At 39.6% G+C, this 18,411-nt stretch overlaps 1 protein-coding gene and 1 long non-coding RNA gene across 2 annotated transcripts in view; both read left to right on the forward strand.

The window, feature by feature from the left end:
• On the forward strand, nt 1–4,900 carry LOC309348517. The gene is made up of 3 exons (XR_014159441.1): nt 1–802; nt 1,268–1,529; nt 3,124–4,900. It is a non-coding gene; the product is annotated as an uncharacterized lncRNA (long non-coding RNA).
• Nucleotides 4,901–13,840: 8,940 nt separating this feature from the next.
• GMPR (guanosine monophosphate reductase) overlaps nt 13,841–18,411 on the forward strand; it is a 34,697-nt gene continuing 30,126 nt past the window's right edge. Inside the window, exon 1 of the mRNA XM_081873453.1 lies at nt 13,841–13,860. The gene's annotated coding sequence lies outside the window, so the exon portion shown is untranslated. The remainder of the gene's footprint in view (nt 13,861–18,411) is intronic.

Genomic DNA, 18,411 nt, shown 5'->3' on the forward strand with positions numbered 1-18,411 from the left:
GACGCGCCGGGCGTCCCCAGTTCCCTGTTGGCAGCGGCGGTGGCAGCGGCAGTCTCAGCAGCCTGGAGCCAGCTTGGTAGTGCAGTTGGCTCTGGCTGGCTTCAGGAGCTGCTCGCTGCTGTGGAGCCCACCATTTTGCCTTGCCGGAAGTCTTGATATAATGTGTCTTGTGCTGGTGAACCAATCATGCAACATTCATTCCCTACTAATAAATCTACAACACTTAAAATATAAATCTGGGGAGATTAAATGAAATCCAGGGACATTCCGGGGACGGATTTTGTCTGGGGGCAGGTTTGTAAATCCAGGGACTGTCCCCTGGGACATCTGGTAACCACAGAAAATGTTGTGGGTTGGTTTGTTTTTGCATTTTAGTACACTGCAGGTATTTTCAGGGCAACAGAGATGCCTTACATTCCCTTCTGACATAATAAGCCCAATGTTATCCGGCCACCCTACTCGGTAGCGTGAGTTTTCATACAAGAGTAGGTAGAGAATTTCCAAAATGAAGGTTCTGCGTTATAATTTTTAAAAAATAACATTAATTTTACTTTACAGGAAATCAGAATTCATGTGTGGTTTAAATAAAAGAGGAAGAAAATACCTCTAAGACAGGCAAAAGGACCTTGAAAGTAGAAACACACCAGTCTCTGTAGGCAAATGCTTTTGTGTGCTGGCTGGCAAAAATGGAATTCTGGGTCAGAGACAACTTTATTTCAAGTCATTGTAAAAGGTTTCAAAATGGAGTCAGCCACCGCTTACATGGGCCTGGCAACTCAAGGCAAACATGCATCCCACTGCGGTAGGTATCAGGTAGAGAGACTTGGCTTTGTCTCCTGTGGTTTAAATTAGGATAAAGTGTTGTCGCTGTTGCTGTTTTTATCACACTACATGTGTTAATTGGTGTGCTATTGCTGGAATGTCTGTGTTATCCACCAACAACTTTTTTTGTGAACAGCCACTGTTCTTAATTATCATTTTCTGTACTTTCTGCATTTAATTACCATCTGACATCCCACCCTCTGCTTACATATGCATACAACAGCTGGAATTCAGGATAACACATGGTGCATCTGTTGAAAAGGACTGTAGCCCCTGAAAGCTTTTGCTGTAATTTCTTAGTCTTTCAGATGCCACAAGACCCATTGCATTTGCTGCAACTGGCTAACACATTACCCTCTGAAAAATATCATTATATGTAAATGGAGAGAAAGTGGAACTAGCTGACAGATTTGAGAACTGCCTTTTCTTTCTTTTTTTAACAAAGAACAATCAGTGAAAGCCACAAGCACTTCCCTGGTGAGAAGGGCCAAAGAACTGCTGACATGCCTTGAAAGAAGCAGTAAAAGAACAGGTTTGTTAAAAGCCAACAGCAAAGGAAAGGGGGGGGGGTGAGCAGTCTACAGTAAAGGAACACCTCTGTCCATCAACAGGAGTGGTATTTGCAATGGTGGGGCAAAGTAGATTCCAAGACGCAGACAGAATTCACCACAACTCAGGGCAAGGCCAGATCAAGGGAGAAGGTACAGGTAACTCACAACTTATCCACATTTAAGTTGTGTGATTCTTAACTTTACTTGATTGACGGCTCACCAGTTGAAATTGCACAAATTAAATGCATGCAAAATCCAGCGCAAAAAGAGTTTTTAAGCTCTCTGCCTTGCTTAGTGGGTTCTCACAAGATCTTGTTACCCTACAAAGGAGGGTGTAAGGAAAACTCAACATGCAGAAAGAGTTCATATTTATTGCTGCAGCATAAATCTAGAGACCCCAGTGGATATCTCCGAAAAGCTGGCACCCCCGAAACAAAGGGCACACAAAGCTTTTATAATATTTGCAGAAAGGAATGCAATTATGACAGAAGCTTAAACCATCATAATTGGCTATCTCTACGCATGCTCAAAAGATGCTCCTATGTACTATACTATATCATAATTTAAAACATAGTTTTAAAACAAAGTTATAAATCTACTGTTCTTCTGCCTCCTGTAAAATTGTTGCATATTTCCCTGCCAGTATTATCTTGCTACACGAAGAATGTATGAGTCTTATAAAATTTTTGTTCTCTTGGCTTTGATGGCAGCCCCCCCGTCTTCTACTGAAGGCCAGAGAGCTCTTGTCACACTTTACTAACCTAATAAGGTGAAGCTAGAGGTGCATGATGGGTGCAAAAAGACAGAAATGTGTCTTCTTTTCACTAATTGGGGGTGCAGGAATAATTGGCAAACTGTCAGGCTTCAGACTAGTTGATCTTCTTGCTCTTTCGATGCCTGGCAGAATTAGAATTCTTTTGCAAAGCATGAAAGCTTCTTATATGAGGAAAGAAACAAATGTCTTATATTTTCAATAAAAAGCATAAAGTAAGAAGCAGGAAGAAACAGGGAGACATAGGGGCTACAATCTCACAGGAGGGTAAGCAAGGCAGAGAGCTGGGTGATGCTTAAAATCTCTCTGCCATGCTCCAGAAGGTAAGGACGGTCACGTAGGGATGTTCCAATGGCTTATTCTGACTACACAGTGGTACCTCGGGTTAAGAACTTAATTCGTTCGGGAGGTCCGTTCTTAACCTGAAAGTGTTCTTAACCTGAAGCACCACTTTAGCTAATGGGGCCTCCCGCTGCTGCAGCGCCGCCGGAGCACAATTTCTGTTCTCATCCTGAAGCAAAATTCTTAACCCGAGGTACTATTTCTGGGTTAGCGGAGTCTGTAACCTGAAGCGTCTGTAACCTGAAGCATCTGTAACCCGAGGTACCACTGTATGCAATTTTGGCCTTATGCACTATCCCCAGAATGTAGTCCCTGCATAAGCTTCCTGTATACCAGAGCACCCAAGGAAATAATATCAGGAAAACACTGAGGGCCAACTGGTGCTGCTGGTGACTTAGGTATAAGTCCCACAGAGTTCAATGAGGCTTAATTGCAGGCAGTGCTTTTTTTCTAAAAAAAAAAAAATCTTTAGGGGTACTCTCATTTTGACTCAAGAAAATCACCATTTTATAGTTCAAATCAGGAAAAATAAATACAGTACAAAGAACATGCATCATATTACACAGCTACAGCTCACAGTTACTTCCACATTGGCATGAGGTTGTATGCACTAACATCTTCCCGATTCCTTTCCAGGAAAGGAAATGATGCCGCATCGGAGGTGGTAACAACGAAACTGACCAATCACCGTGCTAGATTCCCACTCCTACTTCACACATTAAACACTTGCTTCTGTCCAAGACTCAGGAAACTCTGTGACAGGAAATGAGGCCGCCATCAGGAGTAGCAAAGGAACTGACGATTCACCGTGCTAGAGAAGAAACTAATTTAATTTTAAATAGTTTCTTGTCCCATTACATTCACAAAAAAATTAGGGGTATGCGTACCCCTGCGTACTCCCAGACAAAAAGCACTGCTTGCAGGTAAGTGGGTACAAGATTACAGCACAAATTGACCAGACTCTAAAAATCTGGTCTATATGGGCATGATGTTAATTATGAGTCTCTTTTCCCCCCGAAAGGTGAACTCAAAACAACATCAAAAACAAGTGTAAAAACTAGAATAAAAGCAACCTAAAATTTCCCTTGTATCATTGCAACATGATTATTTCCAAGTCACACTGAAACTAGGAATTAAATTATTTCATTGTTGTTTGTTAGAATTGCCTGTAAACTTTACTTCTTATACACTAAAAGCTTTTTTTTTGGGGGGGGGGGAGGTTGTAAGAGCAAACCATGATTATAAATACAGTATAAAATAGCACTGGGGAATCTGTGGCCCTTCAAATGTTGCTGGACTACAACTCCCATCACCCCTGGCTTGGCTGCCTGGGGTTACTGGTCCAGCAACGTATGGAGGGTTGCATGTTCCCCCCACCCGGATTTAAAACAATAGTGTGCCACAGCTATTTGATTCAAGGCTTTTGAGCTGCTTGCAGAATGGGTGGGCACAAAGCTTACAAATCACTGGTTTCATTTTGAAGATAACAGAGAATTTTTTCCTCTTTGCCTCCTCCCCCACTGTCCATTTTGTTTTCCATTCTTGGATCTGCTCTATTGCACTACGCCTGAAAGGGAAACTGTACTTTTTTGGCTCATTGGAGACATTCTGTCGCTCTTGTTCTCAAGATCATTCAGCCTTATTTCAAGCCTTTTTCTCACTGGAGCACTTCAGAGTATTGTGTTGTGTATTGGACCCTCTCCACAAGCCTCATTACTAAGGGTTTATTTAGCAGCTCTGGCATGTTATGAATGGGCCTTTACCTTTCTAGCATCTGGTATCAAGGCTGGTACTTAAGAGTAGCCTGCTGCAGTCAGACAGGTTTTGAATATTTTTCTCTAGATCACTTTCAAGCTTCTGTTGTTTGTTGTTCTTTTGTGCTTTACGCTTCTCAAATGTCATGCGGTATCCTTGCCAGCTTGTACATTTCTTGGGAACCATCGTATGCAGATAGCCTGTCAAGGAGATATCTTTCTGAATAAACTGTGTGTGCTTGACAGAAAATATACAAGGCTTTCTTAGCCTTGTACCTTTCTTAGTACAATATCTGTTTCCAGTTCTCCAAGCCCCTTCTAAAATATTTCACACACTAAGACACCTTTTTGATCCAAGGTAGAATGTGGTTTTGTTTAACTTTTCAGGTTATCACAATGGACATCCAGAATCTAATTGTACAGCTTAATTGTTTCCCTTCCCCCACTTTAATTTTCTTAAGTTGGGTTGATTTGTATCTTGAGTGTTACAACTGTAGAATTTTCCCACACTCCAACAATTTTCAAACGGTTGATCTGGGTATTCTGAGGGGTCCTCAGTGAAAATAACAGTCATGACAGAACTGGGAGAAGATTGCAAAGTTTAAAGGCAATTGCTGAAAAAATTGAACGCTATCATCAATTTGTTCGCAAGACTCTTTTGTTTCAAACAATACAAAATTAAGTCTCTTTAAAGGTAAATTTTAATCAGGTAAGTTAAAATGTACTACTATGTTTGAAGAACTATTAAAAATATTAGGGCAATTTCATTAATCTATACCACAGGGCAATTCATTGGATACTACAGAACTGAATATATTAAGATGGGGAGGGCAGAATTAGGCAAATTAACTCCAAAAGATGTAGGGGCATATTTTGTGGAAATATGTTCCTATGTGTTAAAAAGATGGGAAATTATTATTTAAACAAAGAAACAAGCAGCTGCACTATACTTGTTTGGCAATTAAAATCAAATATTTCAGTTGAGAAACACACAATAATACATGTAACCTTCAGATGGGCATTGTTTAATGTTGAGCAGTAATAATTCTACTTTCTTAAAAGCCAGAATGCTCAATTCAACAGTAGATGTAAATCTGCCCTCTGCTGGCTCATTTATTGAAGTACCCCAATTCTCTGTAATTCCTGTAAAAGAATAACAGAGTGGTAAAACAGCTGTGACATATATCAGCATTTATTTCCCACAATTTCCTAAGCACTTAAGCAGGTAAAATACATTCTATAGGGAAAATGCAAATAATATAGAAAAACCTCTTGGGTCAGTCTAATCCCAGTCCATGAATACCTGCCCAAATTAAAAAGAAGTATAATTTCTTTCAAGGACTTATGGTATTGCTGTACATAATTTTATCCGATGCTGTTTTTATTACATTATTTATCTAATTCAACATTTTCGGTGTAAGCTGCCTTGCTCTAAAATAGTCAATACAGCTGCCCTTCTATGTTGCTATGCATGTATTTATTGACTTGGTGCAAGATACCTACATTATTTACATTGAAAAGAGCTTTCAAAATAAATATTACTGACGGTTTATTACAGACTTTAGCACAACTAATAAAACATTTCATTTAAAGCCAATGCAAAAACAAGTAACTAAAACTGAAACATTACAGGAGTGGTTTATTCATGAATCCAAATAAATTGTACAACTAATGAATATTTGATAGAAATTACTCTACTCTATCATTTCTGACGGCATCCAACCTCCAAAGCAGCAGAAGACCTGGAAGTAAGAAACTGTCAGTCCATTGTTCCACCTAACTCAATATTGTCAACTCTGACTGGCAGATGCTGTCCAGAATTTGAGGAAGAGTCTTTTCCAGCCCTACATGGAAGGCACTAGATTGAACATGGAACCTTTGGCTTGCAAGCATTGGTTGTACCAGTGAGCTCTGTGAAGCCATTACCTATCTTACCTGCTTCACAGTTCCCGTAATGTTGTAACACCTGTGTTAAGTGATTGAAACGGTAACCTATCTGGTCAGAATGAATACACACACATTTTTTGGTTGTATGGGCAGCCATCTGCACATGTTCATTACACTGTTAGCCATGTTTGCAGGGATCCACCTCCAGGGGTAACAAGAGTAATGTAGCTGCAAAAGATAACCCTGGCTCTGTTTGCATGTGACACTAAACCAAAATACGGCTTTGTGTGGATTCTGCTATTCAGGGCTAAACCATGATTTTGCTTAGCAAGTCATCTGAATTGTTTCCTGCTTGGCAGGGGGTTGGACTCGATGGCCCTTGTGGTCTCTTCCAACTCTATGATTCTATGAATCCAGGTTCATGTTTTGTCTCCTCCAAACAAGCACAGGAAGTAAATAAAGAACAAACTTTGGTTACAGCTCATGGTCTATCCATAGCAAGGGTGGGGAACCTCCATCCCACAAGCCAATCTTAACTAACCCAACAGGTGGGCCAATGTGGCCTGCAATGCTATTTTCTCCCTAAATCATGTCTACCTGCTCATCACACCATAGCAAAAAAATATATGGAATTGCCATCAACAATGCACCTAATTTCTCAGTACAGCTCTTTAACATTGTGTGCAAGACTTTATTCAGATAATGGGAATAAAATATTAGCAGAGGCAGCTGAGAATTATGAGTAGAAGGTACAAGAGTCAGTTGCACTGAGCACCACAGTTTTCATTATAAAGTCAAACTAATGTAGCAATGATAATAACTCTGCCTGGAGCAAAGGCTTGTTTTATTATGGAGATTTTTGACAAATTAATCTGTGGTGCCCGAGATTAAAGTAGGTCTTATTATTACTGTGTGTCCCGAGAAAAGCACATGAATCACCCTTCTCATCCCTCACTGTCCCAAAGCCCTTTCTGTGTGTGGTTTTCAAACATTACATCGGATTTCCCTTAAATGTAGCCACCTGTGGAGTGAGATAGGAAGATGGTTTAACATTAGAATAGCATTGCTTTAGAACACATAAGGCTTGGATCCAGAAATAGAAGGAGCAAGGGAGTAATTAAAATAATCACTTTACCTGGAAAAAAGAACCACAAGCTATATTTTCTAGTGTCTCTCTTAGCCATAGCCAGTGTGGTCTCCTCCAGATGTTATGCATTACAATTTCCATCACCACCACCACTGATCATAGTCCATAATGTAAGACTGCACCATGTTGACTACCCTTGTTCTCTTTGATAAAATAAAGTGGGTAGCCAATTTTGTGCTCTCCAGATGTTGCACTGCAATTCCCACCTGCCCTAGTCAACATGGCCAATGGTCAGGAGTGATGGGAGTTTTAGGGCAACATCTGGAGGGCACCACATTGGTTATCCCCGAGATTGTTACAATAATGTAAAACACAGGGACCTACAGTATATGCTATAAAATTTTAAGAAGTACAAGCACACCTTTTAAAGTCCATTAATTGTGCTTTTAAAACTGATGGCAGTGCTTGTAACCATGTTGCTACCACAAAATCAATAACAGGCAGGCACATAAGTTTGTTTATTGAACCCATTAATCGTCTAAGAGGCTGACTATTGAGTTGCAGAAACAGTAGTGGTATAACGAACATTGCATCCTACTGATAACCCAGGAAACAGAGCGCCTTCCTGGTGCCCAAAGCCCATTTAAGAGTTTAAATCCCACTCTTAGCTGATACAGTCAAATAAAATCACTAACAATGTATAGGGAGCATTGTATTGACATTTTAGTGCGGATAATTCCAACAGAGCTCTCTGTTACTGTGAATCATTATTTCTACTTAAGTTTTAGCATGCCTCTGCTGCAGCATAACAAACATTCTTACCAATGTCACAAAAATATGATGGTAAAAATGAAATTTTAAACATACCCCCAATCCCACTAACAGCACAATCACTCGGAAATCCTGTTAAATTCAATGGGACTTACTCCCAGGTAAGTGGGCTTAGGATCGCAGCCTTAAGCACCTTCTGTAACACCTTGAACATCAGGAAGCACGATACAAGAAGGAGCTCAAAAGCTAGAATTTGTATCCTACTCATCCATTCAACAGTACTACCTATGTAATCGAAATAATCAGTCCCTGGATTTCTCCAATAATGGGCCCAATCAGTGTTGCTCTACTACTGCTGCTGAAGGGCCCTCTTAGATTTAGATATGGAAATAGATAAATGTATCTATGGCATATCAGCAGATAGAGCCAAATTTATGGCATGGAATCAATTTGCTCACACATAATTACTTCTTAATTACCGTAATGGTAATTTCATTTGTCATGCTTCATACCAGCAGATGGTGCTATTGGGCATGGAGAGGAATATTTTGTTGATCACTCAAACGGTAGCCTGTAAAACCAAGTACAGGGCTGTAGCGAATCACAGAATCATATATTGTAATTGAAGAGTTGGAAGGGATCCCGAGGGTCATCTAGTCCAACCCGCTGAAATGCAGGAATCCTGCCCACAACCATCCCTGGGTGGGCACGAACCACCAATCTTCTGGTTAACAGCCAGAGACACTGGCGCTGTGAGCCGACAAATTACATTTCAATTAATATGCAGTAACACATATTTTCCTCACAGTGAGGAACGTGCCACTACTAAAAACAGAAACTACTGTAATTTACAGTAATCAGCAGATCTATTAAATTCCAGAGGTTACTTTTTTGTATAGTAATTACTTTCCTATCGTTTTTCTTTTCAGCAAGAACATAAGATGAGCCTGCTGATCCGGCCAATGGCCCATTCACAGCCTGTGGCAAGCTGCACATGAGCGCAACGGTATTCTGCCCACCTGCGATTTCCAGCAACTGGTATTCAGAAGTGTAGTGTCTCTGACAGTGGAGTCAGAAAATAGCCATTATGGCTAGCAGCTGTTAATAGCCTTGATGTATCTCTGCCCATCCTTCCTAATCCTTCGTCTTTCACATCCCCCCCTACTCTGAGTGAAACAGAGAAAGACAGTGGACACCCATTCACCTGGAATTCCATTGTGAAGGCCATGAGGTTGTGCCACAACAGCACTCTAGAAAATAATGTATGTACTATATGAAACTGCTGAGATGTCATCACAGGTTTTGGAGCACAGTTTCATCAGTATGTGGATGACACCCATGACCCAACTCTATCTTTCTGTTCCATTTGTGCTGTGTGAATGCTGAAGTGGTTTTTGGAGGCAGTAACAGACTAAATGAGGGCCAGTAAACTGAAACTAAATCCCAACAAGGTGGAGGTGCTCTTGGTAGGTGGTTTCCATGTCAAGGAGTTGGGAAGATGACATGTTCTGGAGTTTGGATCTGGTGTAATTTTACACCAGCTTGCTTTATGCCGGTTTCTTGTGCAAAGGACTGTTCTCTTAATCTGTGCTGTTTTAGTGCTCCACATTCTAGTTCTGTCATCTTGGCCTTGGGGCTACTGGCATTAGTATATAAATATAATGTACATTGTGTCCCTTTCCAAATGTCATTTTGATGTTATTTCTCCCCCTCCCAAAAAAAGAAAACTGTTTGTCTCATCAGACAGCTGTTACTTGGTTCTCTATGATGCTGACAAATTCTACCCTATACCCACTTAGGGAACCCAAAATATTTACACCATCATTCCCAAGGGATACTATTGTGAATTGGGTACTTTTAAGCTTCTACCTCGATGTTGTTGTTGTTCATTCTTCTGTGTTAAATCACTTTTTATTAGGGAAAAGAGTCATTTTCCTACAAAAACAAAAAGCTTAAATCATATAAAATGGTTAAAAATATAGCATTATCCAACAAAGTTCTATTGAAAGTAGATATGTAAAAATTAATGGTCATGGTTAAACATGCCAATTAATTTCAATGGGTTTGCTCTGAATAGAGCATAGTTGGATATAACCCACAGCACATAAACAACTTGTGGAAGATACAGAAAAATTGTTGTTCACAAGAACAGTGCCATAAGATTGAATAAAAAATAAAGGCAGCTAGACATTAGATTGCATCAGAATTCTTCATCTTCAACTCTGTAAAACTCATAATTAAAGCATAATGAATAGTTCAAGAAGTTTAACTAAAAATAAGGTGCTCAAATTATCAGGACAATGCCACAAGTTGCTGACAAAATAGGGTTGTGCCTACAGTACTGCAAGGAAGGGACAGATAATGCCAGTACAGGGCATGACTACAGAAAATCAACGGCTTATCGTTTATCTTCAGCTCTCTATGTCTGCAAAGGGGAGTCTTGCTCTGCTTCCCAGCTAGGAGCCTTCCCATTTTCCATGATGGAAAGTAAATGGCATCTCTACACTGTCTTTGACGGAAACAAAAGGCATCACATTCTGGCCTCTTTTATCCTTTTTTTAAAGAATTGCATAATGCAAGTTAGCAGAAAATGGAAAAGTAGCAATGAGAGGCATGTGAGTAGACTATCCCCCTGCTTCTTACCTGACCTTTGTTTTGCACTGCATCCATTTATTGGATTCGTTTACTAGGAAAATTGAGTTATGTAAGATCAAAGTGGGGGGGGGGGCAGGACATTTTTGGCCTCCTTGCCCTGTTCTCAGCTCTCACAAGGGACTTTTCCTTTATGTAGGTCTGGACAGTGGACCTTTTTGATGTAGAACTATTTGTACTAGCTTTTACCCCCTTTCAAAAACTGTGTTTATTCTAGATTTCTGATTGAGAATTACTACAACCAACAAAGGTTTTATTGCTATAGCGGAAGTGGGAAGGAAAACTCTAACTTTCTACAAAATTTCCCCTAGGATTCAGCTCCTGAGCTTTACATTTCTGGAAGATTATCCTTCTGGAATTTAGTTCTTAGTGCACAATGTACTTGTCGTTAGGATTGCCATACTGTAGTTCCCAATATCCAAGTGACCTATTTGACATATTATGTAAATTATTTGCCATTTATGCAAATCATATTGTAAGTTGGGAAGAAAGTTTAGCAACACCCCCTATAAATTTGAAGTTGGAGATGCGAACATAATGTTTTAAGTTACCTCATTGCTTTTTTTGTTCCAGAAAAAGATTGATGTAAGCAATTCATATATTCATTTTGCTCCCACCTAAACCCTGTGGAGCCTACCTTGTTTCTTGAGGTACCTTCCTTCGGCCGTTGCTCTTTCTCTCCGTCACTGGCTTGCGTCTCCACTCAGGAACGGGATGGTCAGATCTCCTACGCAGTGGTAGTTGCGCGCTTGACCTGCCGATGCCGAAGCCGAGCTGTTCGCCTTTGCAGTGACGCCCTGGACCTTTGTCCCTCGATCTCGGGGAACGTGCTTTTCCCGGCCGATGCACCAGAAAAATGTAGCCTTTTTAATCCATGGGTAGGAAAATGTTGCACCCGAGCAGGGACGAAAGGAGCCAAACGACACCAAAGGGTTTTATTCTGCCCTCCCGGGTGGGCAGAGGAGCAAGTGTGGTAAGTCACAAACAAGCACGAAGTTCACAGCCATTGCACATAGTTTATATCCCCTTCCAGTTCCCTCCCCCTTTCTCCTCCTTCTTCAAGAGTCCTGCCCATGAGTTCCTCTGAGCATGAACAGAAAGCTCCTGTCTTGGGACCATTTTTGGACTTTTCCCAGAAAGGAGGTGAAAGGGTTTCAGTGTGTTCCAGTTGTTTCATTCTTGTGCTTTGGCATGGTTCCCGGACAGAAAGCAAGTTGCAATGTGGTTTTTTAGCAAGGCCAGAAGGCATGAGAAAGGCCAGAGAAACAATGGACTGTTCTCTACCTTTGTTGCAATCTTTTTTAGTTACAGCAAGCGGAATGCTTAGCTAAAGCTTTTTGTCTTAGAGGAAAATGCAGTTTTAAAAATGCTCAAGGCAAGGCCTGGCTGGGGGGGGGGGATTCACAAACAGTTTTTAGGGCTTTTTAGGGTAACCCTAACTAACTGTTCCCCTTCACTCCCTTTTCTGTGGTAGCAGCCAAGGTGGCTTGCAGCAGTACAAATATAATAAAAATATACAACTAATATACAATCAAGATATACAATTTAAAAACATACAAATAAAAAATAAGTAGATAAAAAAACACCAATAAAATAAACCAAGAGCTAGTTAAGGCCATTTAAATGTACTACAACAGAAGAAAACTGGAGAACTCATAGACTAATGGCCCATTTACTGAAAAAGTGTTTGTCTATCAGCAGCCATCAGTAACAGGGCTAGACAGGCTCCCCATGGCCATAAAAACAATAAAACTATTGGATATTATGAAATTTGTGAAGGACAGAATATTGTTCCTGAATTGATGGCAGGACATTATACCTTTCTTTGCAAAAAATTTACTTCTTCAGATGGTAATGAAGGAAACTCTTGTAGTCTTTATTAAGTTAGAACTTTGCACTGCTGTAAAGTATTAGGTTACACAGAGGCATGCTGGATTAAAAGAGACAATGACATTAGAAAAAATACTGTTGTTTTTCAGATAACTTCATAGAAAAACCCAGTGAACCTTTTTTATGTCTCAGTGCAAGTCAGCAAAAGTGCATGGCTGAAAGTTGGTTCATCCAAAGGTTGGATGTCTCACACATTCTAGCCAATGGGTTTCAAACCCTTGGTGAGTTAGGGACTTCCCCTGCAGGAGAAGACATGCTTGGGTAGATTGAGCAGATGAGACCAATAGGGGTCCAAGAAGGCAGCTTCTATTTCTGCTTAATCAGATAACTGCATCTTTTCCTAGGAGCAGAGCATGTATTGTATGCAGTGCTGTTTTTCTGGAAAAAGAGGTGCCAGAATTCACTCTGAACACATCCCTTGTTCTCTTAGAATGGCAATGGTGCTCACCTGAGAAGTGCCGGAACAGAGTTCCTGTAAGTTTCCCCTGGGAAAATAGCCCTGGTTGTATGGAATTGCCACACCAAGCTGCCTGTGTTGTAGTCAAATCATGTCTGACTAAAGCTTTTACAGGTTGAGACACAGCATTAACTCAAAAGATCCTTCCTGAAACACAGCCTACTGTTTTCCTTCCGATATTCACTTTTGCCAGATAATTTCTTGGGGCCCAAGTTGCTGGAACTCTTAGCTTTAGGTAAGCCAGGCTTTTTAGTGGCATAAACCTTGGTATGTAATTAATATGGCAAAATGTTATTAATCATATTCCACATACTACAGAAGTAGGTGTGAGCTCCCAAATGTGCAAAATAACCAGGGAAAATAATCTGTGTTTCTGCATCCTTGTCAGGGTGATGGTAGTGACTAGAACTCAAGTTCCCATTCACACCATACAGTTAAAGCGCTATGATATCATTTTGATCGGTCATAAGAGCCGTTTGTTAAGGGTGCTGGGAGTTGGAAGGAGGTCCCTATTCCCCTCACAGAATGTCAATTCTGAGTGGTTTTTCTGGGGGAGTACGCGTACCCCTAAACATTTTGTGAATCTAAGTTTGGCCTCATTGAGGGGCAGCATTTAAATCTGAGCAGGAAAATGAGAGTACCCCTAAACATTTTTTTTTTTTTAGAAAAATGGGTTTAACAATCAATCCCTCTTTACAGCAACTCGAGAGTTGCAGCTCTGTTAAGTGCAACAGGGGCCTCCTGACAACGCTCAGCATCTATAATGAACTACAGCTCCCAGAATTCCTTGGGGGAAGCCATGAGTGCTAAAAGTGCTATCATACGTGTTTTTAAGTGAATGTGGCCTCAATAACCCTCACAGCCCACGAAGCTTGGTGAGTGGTGACAGAGTCAGTGTCTTTTTTTTTTTTTCCATATATTTTTATTGAGTTTTTAACAACACAAAAAGAAAAGCTTATTTACATCCAAGTACATATCACTTATTTTCATTATCTGGACTTCCCTCAACTCTTCCGACAATCTTTCGTAATTTCCATCCTATCTACACATTTCCTAACTTCAACATTACTATTAAGTATTACAGTTCTATCTCTATATATCTTCACGTAACGTTCCTCATTCTTTTACAAAGCTTCTTTGAAACACACTAGCGTTGTATGTTCCTCACATGCAGTTTCCAAATATTCCGTAAATTTCCCCCAGTCTTCCAAAAATTTCTGATCTTTTTGATATCTTATTTTGCCTGTTAATTTGTCTAATTCTGCGTAATCTATAAGCTTTACCCTCCAATCTTCCAAGGTTGGGACCTCTTTTCCCTTCCAATTCTGAGCCACCAACATCCTTGCCGCCGTAATAGCATATTGAAAAAATTTACAGTCTTTCCTTGTTATATCCTTTCTTGTTATTCCTAATAGGAAAATTTCAGGTTTTTTAACAAAGTTATATCTTAGTATTTTCTTCAGTTCGTTATGTATTGTCCCCCAAAACTCCCTTATTTTACTGCACTCCCACCACATATGCATGAATGTGCCCTCCTTCTCTCCACACCTCCAGCATTTATTACTGATTTTGTACATTCTGGCTAATCTTACTGGCGTTAGATACCATCTGTACACCATCTTCATTGAGTTCTCTTTTAGAGAGACACAAGCTGTAAATTTTATGTTTTCGTTCCATATTTTATACCAATCATCTATTTCTATATTGTATCCCAAATCTCTGGCCCATTGAATCATCACATCCTTTACCCCCTCATCCATCGTATGCCAATCTAGCAGGATTTTGTACATTTTTGAAATCACCTTATAATTGTTGTTCACTATTTCTGTTTGAAATTTAGATTCTCTTTCTCTGTACCCTTTTTCCTTTACATCTTTCTTAAACATTTCATTTATTTGGAGGTAGTGCAGCCAATCATAAACCTGACCTTTTATTTGTTCGTATGGTTTTATCCTCCATTTTCCTCCTTCCTTCATCACCAATTCTCCATATGTCGCCCAATTATCTCTCATGTTAACTTTTTTAACAGCTAACACCTCTAATGGGGACAGCCAGTGTGGGACTCCTACTTCCAATATGTTTTTATATCTATCCCATACTTCCCACAACGCTCTCCGAACAATATGGTTATCAAATGACTTATAGCCCTTCTTCTTCTCTTTCCATAAATAAGCATGCCATCCGACTATATTGTCGAATCCTTCCAAATCTAACAGCTTTGTATTCTTGAGGTTGATCCATTCTTTCAGCCAACAGAGGCATGATGCCTCATAATATATCTTCAGGTCTGGCAGGGAAAAGCCCCCCCTCTCCTTTGTATCTGTCAATAATTTATATTTAATTCTTGGTTTTTTCCCTTGCCAGACGTATCTTGTGATCAGCCTCTGCCATTCTTTGAAGATCGACGTTCCTTTTAATATTGGTAGCATTTGAAATAAGAATAGCATTTTGGGCAATACTAGCATCTTAATTAGTGAAATTCTGCCCCATAAGGATAGTTTTAATCTGTTCCAAATTATCAGGTCTTTCTTAATTTTATTCCATGTCGGTGTATAGTTGTTCTGATAGAGGTCGATATTTTTGGGTGTCAGCCAAATTCCTAAATATTTCACTTTTTTAACAATTTCAATTCCTATTTGTTGCTGTAATTCTTCCAGTGCTGTTTTCTCCATATTTTTGACCATGATTTTGGTTTTCTTCCTATTTATTATGAACCCCGCCACCTCTCCAAATTTCTCAATTTCGTCCAGTATTTCTTTTGCTGACTCCAACGGATCTTCAGCCGTCAGCACTAAGTCATCCGCAAAGGCTCTTATTTTATGTTGGTCTTTTCCTACCGCCACCCCTTTTATTCCTTCATTTTTCCTTATTGAATCTAATAACACCTCCAGGACCATGATAAATATCAGTGGAGACAATGGACAGCCTTGTCTGGTGCCTTTTGAAATTTTTATTTCTTCTGAGATCACACTATTTACTATCAATTTAGCTCTTTGTTCCATGTATATTGCCTTTATTCCGTTGAGAAAATCATTGCCCATATCCCTCTGTTCGATATTTTTCAGCAGAAAGTCCCATGATACATTATCAAATGCTTTTTCCGCATCCACGAACATTAGCATTGCCTGCTTCTCATTCCTGGCAGACAAATATTCTATAATATTTATAATATTTCTCACATTATCTCTCATTTGTCTGCCAGGAAGAAAGCCTGCCTGGTCTTCATGTATAATTCCTTGTAAAACCTTTTTCAGCCTTTCTGCCAATATCCCTGCAAAGATTTTGTAATCCGTATTCAATAAAGAAATTGGCCTATAATTTTTAACTTGCGTCAAATCTGCATCGTCTTTTGGGATAAATGTTATGAATGCTTCTCTCCACGTCTCCGGAATTTCTTTCTCCTTCAAAATCATATTCATCACTTCTTTCATTGGTTGTGACAAGGTTGTCTCCAATTCTTTATAATACCTTGCTGTGAAACCATCTGGTCCCGGAGCTTTCCCATTTTTCATTTTTTTAATTGTCTCTTTTATCTCTTCCAATCTTATTGGAGTGTTCAACCTTTCTTGTGCCTCTATCGAAATCTTCTTTATCTCTTTCTCTTTTAAGTATCTTTCTATTTTCCTTATGTTGTTCTTTTCTTTCTTTCTATACAGTTGATTATAAAAGTCCAAAAATCCTTTCCTGATCCCTTTAGGGTTAGTTATCTCCTCTCCACCCACTTCTATTTTGTTTATTGTGGTTCGTTCTTTTCTTTCCTTGGTCTGCCATGCCAGCCACTTTCCTGCTTTATTCGCAAATTCAAAGTTCCTTTGTCTTAGTCTTTTGATGTTCCACTCAACTTCTTTGTTTATCATCATTTCAAACTCCTTTTGCAGCACCTTAATACTTTGTTTGATTCTAGCATTGTTTGGCTTCTTTATCAGTTTCTGTTCGTTTTCCAAAATTTGTCTTAGTATTTCCTTCTTTTCTCTTTCTCTGTTCTTTCTTTTAATCGAGTTCTGTTGGATAAAATACCCTCTCATCACCGCCTTGCCCGCGTCCCAGACAACACTCCTCTTCGTTCCTTTATCCCAGTTATCTTCAAAATATTCTTTCAATTTCTTCCTAGCCTCGTGGATTACCTTTTGATCATCCAACAAGTAATCGTTTAATTTCCACCTGAACGATCTTTCTTCCAAACCTTTAAGTTCCAATTCCAGAGGGCTGTGGTCTGAGATGACTCTTGGTTGGATTTCTACCTGGGATGTTCTTAGTGTCAACTCATTTGATATCCAAATTTGATCAATTCTGGACATTGATTCGTTTGGGTCGGAGTAAAATGTGAATTCTTTTCTCAGAGGGTGTCTTAACCTCCAGATGTCTATTAGATTACAGCTCTTTACCATCTCAAAAAAAGACTTGGGTAACTTCCCTTCCTTTGAGTTGTTATTTCTTAGTCTGTCCATTTCTAAGGAGACCACCCCGTTCATGTCTCCCATCAGAACTATCTTTTGGTCTGCAAATTCTGATAACTTGTCCTCCAGTTTTTTGAAGAATTCGGATTTGTTTTCGTTTGGTGCGTAGATCCCGACCACCATTATTTTTTCACCTTGCCAATTTATCTGGATTGCCATCATTCTTCCTTCATCATCTTTGAATATTTGTTGTGCTTCAATTTTACTTTTAACATACATTACCACTCCTCTCTTTTTCTTTTTATCTGAGGATATGAATTCATTGCCTAATCTCTTATTGATCAAAATTTTTCTATGACTCCTTGCAACGTGAGTCTCTTGCAAGCAGATTATATCTAGATTTTTCTTCTTTAAAAGTTGTTCCACCTTATTACGTTTTTTCCTATCGTTCAAACCATTCACATTCCAATTCCATATTTTTAGAGCCATGTTGTTTTAATTAAGTGTGTTTAGATTCCTTCCTCCTCTTCTTCCTCCCCCTCCTCTCTCACCTCCTCTTCCTCCTGTTCCTCGTTTCTCTGGCCGTTTTTCCTCTTTCTCTCTTCTCCTCCCGATGCTCCCTTCGCTTCTTCATCTTCTTCCGTCGTCAATTCTTTATACTTTCTTTGAAATTTACTTATTTCTTGCGGGCTGGTCAGTCTATGTCTTTTACTCTTGTAAAAAAAGGAGATCCCCTCGGGGAACTCCCATTTAAATTCTATATTGTTCTTTTTAAGAGTTTGGACTATTGCTTTGTAGGGGTCTCTCCGTTTCAACAATCTAATTGGGATGTCCTTGAAAATGATTATATAGCCGCCATCTATGATTAGCCTTTTTTCTCTGTTTTTTTGAAGGACCAAATTTCTCATATCCCTATCTTTAAAGGTTATGAGGCAGTCTCCTGGGTATTTCTTCGCTTTGGTCGTTTTGACCCTCATTCTGAAGGCATTCATTATCGTATTTGCTACTTCGACTTCCTGAAGTTCTAAC

The sequence above is a fragment of the Podarcis erhardii genome, assembly GCF_964252035.2.
Source record: "Podarcis erhardii genome assembly, chromosome: 8".
Taxonomy (NCBI): Eukaryota; Metazoa; Chordata; class Lepidosauria; order Squamata; family Lacertidae; genus Podarcis; species Podarcis erhardii.